Raw genomic sequence first — 5,900 nt, 5'->3', positions numbered from 1 at the left:
AATCTTGCTCCTGCCTTTATCTGTGTGGTTTTCTTGAGTAATAAACAGTTGGAAGTTGGCGCCTGTCCGTTGTCTCCTAGTCTTTCCTTTGTGTGTGTGGATTTACTTGCGCCAAGGTGGATTCTTTCCAAGTTTCAAAGATGCTTAACCAACTTTCCCAGCAACATGCCTTACTGTCCGACCAGAATCAAACAATTTAGAAGAAAGGACAAAAATGCTTTTGACACGTTCGTATATAGTATGGCGCATATAATCGGTTGATTCCGGCTGATGTGTTCTCTTTCACATCAGAGCCATCTGTACATAATGTACTGCTCGCTTTTCAACGCGAACTGAATAAGATGACTTCCCTACGAAGGGTCACAAACTTAGGGTCGATATTGACGAGGCATTAGAAAGAGGAGCTGTCAGTAGCGACGAGGCATTATTATACATTGGAATTGCATGTGTGCTAGTACCACGTAGCTAGCTCAATGTGGTGGGCGTTATACCTTAACACTGCCAATTCTAGAGAAGCCAACGCAAATAGCTCTCTTACCTGCCGACGACACTACAGATTGATTCCAATTTGAAGCCATATAGAAGCTCTGCTCTCCGCATTTTCTCTCCCTCTCCCATCATCAAGGGAGAGCTCTCACTAATTACTCCATCACGGTGATTCGTTACCCACACATGCCCGCTCACTCCATCTCCTGCGGACAATGTACACATTTTCCGCACCAATACACGAGGGACGGTGGGCCAGGGCGAAAAAGAGGGCCACCAGCGGTATCTACTTGAGTAGGACCTCGATGCGCCTTCGAACGGGGCTGCCGACGCCAACGCGCTGATGATGATGGATCGACTCGACCCGGTATACGCACCGTAACGGGAGGGAAGAAATGGGCGCCTTTTAGTAATGACGGGGTACGCTGGCTGGTCGCCGTGCCACACAACCCACTTTCGCCCCTGCGCCTGCATGCTTCTTCTCCACGATTCCGCGTGTGCTGTGCAGCGAGTGGAAAAACTGTCAGCCCCGAAGCTTCTCGAGCGAACCAGGAACGCGAAATCTTTCTCTGACGTCACGTGCTCAGGCGATATATAGCTGGGTAATATATAGATGAGTGAACTTTGAAACAGGTTTGCTTGTTCATATCGATGATATATATTCCTCGGTGCGTTTTCCTTTCACCCCAGCGCATCCCTGGGCGCTTCGCGCAGCTAGCTCGGCAGGATGTACTGCGCCTAAACGATAGGTATGTCTAGAGTACAGGCGCACCTACATCTTAGCCAAGTGAATAGTAAGGGGCGCTGGTGCACCGCCAGTGTGGTTCGATGGAACTGCACCTAACTAAACTACACGTTTGAAACAGGCGTAGACGTGCCCTCTATACGCATGTATACAGCTACACCACCATATAGGGTCTCACGACGAGTTGTAGCCGCGGCGTTGAGCTCTTATCCGCCGTTCGATTTGGGCGCATGCGCAAACACACCCTGCAGCAGGCGCTACTCGCACTTAAAGTACGATGGCTTCGAAGCAACCGCAAAAAAACAACAACAACAACAAAGACGCCGGCAACACGGAAAGCCAGCGAGGCGAGCCAAACCGCCCGCTGACTCGCTTTTCCGCTCGACCATGCTGGGAATTACGGCGAAAAGGTCATCGATATGCAGTTAGCGCTGACTTGGCGTAGTCTCCTCGTGGTTAGCGCCGGGACGGGCACGTACAGTCATCACGAGCTCCGCTTATAACCCTCTCCCTCTTCCACTACTTCTCGCGCGTCTCCCTTCTCGCCTCTTGGCTGACGCTCTCTTTACCCTAATTTCGAGCGCCACACACACACACGCCCGCCTTTCCCGATCACGCAAAGGCAAACCGCGCGCTTGTATATGATGCGTGTACGAAGTGGGACGCGCGCGCTTTTCGGTTCGCACTCGAACGTGTTGGATCGCGCGCCGCAGGAACAACGCGCTTCGAAGGGAAGGTGAAGAGGAGAAGCACAGGAAAGTGGGAAAGAGAGAGAGGGAGAGAGAGGGCATGGTTCCACTGTGGCGTGCTTGCTTGGCGTCCATCTTACCGGCTCGACCTGCGAGGCTGCTGGCCGGCCGCGTTTCCGCATTGACTTGAGACGAATAACGAAAAGGAAAATTGAAAATGCGAATCAATTGCTTTGCCCGTGGGTAGCGGAAGCAACGTTCGCACTTTCAGTAGACGCAAACAAGCAGGTTGGAAGTGGCGAGCGACCCATCCACGTGTCGGTATAGACGAACTGTGTTCGCATAAAACATGTATGAAAAAAAAAAATACCGAAAGAAACGCACTGTCTAAGCATGGTACAGTTTCGCCACTTCTCAGCGGCTCCCTTAATTTATTCGCGTGTAGAACAAATGACAGCGCTCACATTAAAGTAAAATCTTTAAAGGACAGTCTTCGGAATTAAAATAAAAATTTAAGAAAAAAAATTATGGAGTGCGGCTTTTCGCCTGGGCATGGATATCTGAAGGAAAAGCGTTCACTGGTGAGTTTCCATGCCCTTCGAGTCGTGTCGTTTCTTCCGAGAAAAGCAAGCTCAAATCAATTAGCTAGACGAGTTCCTCCCGCTTCGTGATCAATTGCGCTTCAAGTCATCGCTCAAACTTCAAACCGCGTGCAAGCGTCACTCTATTGAATGCAAATCCAAGCAAGATGTATGCTGCCACAAAACATTTCACAAAGTGACTGCGTCAATGCGGAAATGCATCATGTCGAATCGTTCGAGGGATTAAGCCGCGTCATTTCGCCCGCAAACGGTGGGTAGCGATGATCCCGTTATGTGCTTTGTATGCACGACTACAATGGATTGGGTGCCTTATAACCTTAAAATACTTTCCTTTGAAGATTCTTCGTATCTGAATGTAGTCGCAGTTAATTAGCCCTACAACACACTTACTGCGGGGCTCATTTTCAGCGTCGACGTTGCATTATAAGTATTGGACTGTAAACTTTATTACCATGCCGTAGCACACGACCGTCTCATTAGTGCCGCCAGAAAAGAATTGCGTTATGACTCCAAAGACATGATACAAAGCGAAAACGCTCCGACATTCACCACTGGCGCAACTGTCTCGCCCCCTAAAGGTTAACAAAAAAAGAAGAAATAAGATAAAAACAAAGAACCCCAGAGTGGCTCAAGAGACTGGCACGTCACCGAGATGAATCCAGCTGTTCCAGATGGGTGCGGTTTTCTTTGGGCTGGAGAACGGTGTAGACCAAAGGCATCGAGAAAAGACAAAACGCAATGTAGAACCGGTAGGGCATTTGGTCCAACCTAATGTGCAGCAATGTGTACATGCGCGGACACAATGAAACGGAGGACGCTGCGCTATTCCAGCTGCACTACAGTCATAGCAATTCAAGATTAAGGGACTCCGCTTTTTGTTATAGCTGATAACATCAGCGATGCTAAAGAGCCAATTAACAACACTGCAGCGTCCTTCGTCAGCTTCTGCCACGCTCCTGAATTTTCCCACCTACAGATGAGTTTAGGGGTGCTGTGACGGACCCTCTAAATAGCTCAAAAGGGCACCTCCTATCCTGGAAACTTCTCACTTAGACTGTGACTGCCAGCATTGAAGTACAGGGTTAGGCAAGAGTCTCTAGAGCACAAGGTCTGCGTTTGGTGCAGGTAGTTGGCCATTCACAGCATCCCTAAAGCTCAAAATTTCTGAAGAGAGACAGAAGTCTAACCTTTGACCGTGAGGGCTTTCGTAGCATCATAAGCGCCGAAAGTGACCGACTATACTGTTCGAAAGCGGACACTGCCCTTACAGAAATTTCTTTAGACAGCCTATAGACTGTCTATAAACTTCTCTTTATAAAGTCTACAGGCTCTCTATAGAAAATCCCTAGAGAACAGTCTATAGCCAATGCAAATCCTATAGAAAGTCTGTAGACAATCAATAGATTTACGGCCATACACGTTTAGTAGACTTTTGTCTAAAGACAGTCTACAGACTATGAATAGACAAAAATAAATATCTATAGGGAAACAATAGAGTACATACGAACTCTATAGACTGTCTATAGACTATTTTTGTAAGGGCCTGTGAATTTTTTTCCGAACTCTGCAAGTAGATGCAAAGTACTTTTGTTTACCGCATATGTTCCTGCACACTGGCAGAGCTCATAACTACGGTCGTGACACTAAGACTTCCGGTGAGAACATAGCAGGAGGCACGCACATCAGTCGACCCAAATTCCAGAGTAGAAAGTGTGAAAAATTCGTGCCTTAATCATAGCTTAATCTTTCGGGTTGTTTAGTGCTACGAAGCCTTGCAAAAAAGCAACAATAGTCACCGTAGTGGACATGTCCCTGCAGGAATGGAGTCATCGCTGCATCTCGCTTCAAACGCCTCCTCACACTTTCCCGTTGAGCATTCGGGCCTAGCGCCATCAACTAAGTATAAATACACACTCACACCCTTAGAGCAAGCCTCCGGCCTCCTTTAAATAATTGGTTGTAAGATTTACGAAGGTACTCCTTAAAACAATTAACGCTCGTTGGCCTTTAGTACAATTTGTATAAACGTCTACTTATACACTGATTAAAACTCGCAAATTATTCTTTAAAAGCCAGATTAAGCGCCAAGCGCACGTGGTCCGAGACGTGTATACGTTTCTGCGGCAAATGTAGGCATTAAAAAAAAAGTATTCTTTTATATTCAGTACGCTTTGTATAAGTATATATACCGCCGCACTCCGTTAATGTGACCCCATTTAATATGACTCCTGATAATAGGGACGACTCGATTTATGGACAGCCGTTCTGGGCACAGAAATTTGTTGTGTATTTTTGCCCCCTTTTACAGAAACTGTCTGTTCGGACAATAAGGTAAGCGTGATAACTCAAAGGTGATTGGGGGTCCATGTATTCTTGTTCCGTTAATAAGAACAGCAATCAGCTTATTATACCACACTGTTCTTTTTCTGTGTTTTGAGTGCAAGACATCAGCGAAAGGCAGTGCGAGATTGCCTCAGCGACGAGCTTCTTTTTTGTTGTTTGCGGTTTTGTTAATTATAGTAGTAAGGTGCCGCAACGATATGCGCCGTTTCGCTTGCCGTATTGCATCAGTTGCTGTGAAGGTAGCTTTTTCAGCAGCTTTTTCGATGCTGAAACGCATTCAGCAGCTACCAGCCGACTCTGTACATATGCATACAAGCGATTCGCGGGGTGTAGATAATGGTAGTGTAGAGACACGTCAGAATGTCATGAGGCGCCACCATGCGCCGTCAGGCGGTCGTAACCGCACGGCATTTTTAAGGCAATGTCGCCCAGAACAATGCATTTCGAGCTCCAAAGGTTTGTGTCCAATTTACAGCTCACTGGATAGCCCTATGAATAGAAGCCAAGCTTTATTCATGAATTGTTCGTTCTGAATATATTTATTTCCTTGACGGTTCGTTATTACGGCGACTCGCTTTACGGACGGTTTCGCTTGGGAATCGTGTGTCTGCATTAACGAGGCCTGACATTTAGGTTAACATTTGCATCGCTTGCTCTGAAAGACAGTGCCGTGGAAACTTGATTAAGCTCACTCACAAAATAAAAACCCGCTGTCCTTCACCGTTGCAAAGGATTGTCTGCTAAGGACTCCTCTTCCGTGTTAGCTGTGCGAGTACCTAGCGCTTGCAAGAAAGGACTAGGATATTTCACACTCACACTGGCACAGATATCGTGCGATACATGGTTACGGTAGACTGTATAGATTGACACAGAAAACAAAGATGACATTATTCTTGGGCACTTCAAGAGGCGCGATTTTTAAAGCTGGGCCCTTAAGCAGGGTTACGCAAGATGTTAGAGGGAGATGACGTGAAGCCACATTATTATTTGGCATACTTAAAGTACAGGAAGCCAATGGCTTGGCGCACCGAAGAT

This window comes from Amblyomma americanum, chromosome 7 (assembly GCF_052857255.1).
Source record: "Amblyomma americanum isolate KBUSLIRL-KWMA chromosome 7, ASM5285725v1, whole genome shotgun sequence".
In the NCBI taxonomy this organism is placed as follows: Eukaryota; Metazoa; Arthropoda; class Arachnida; order Ixodida; family Ixodidae; genus Amblyomma; species Amblyomma americanum.
Note: the sequence above shows the minus strand (reverse complement) of the source record.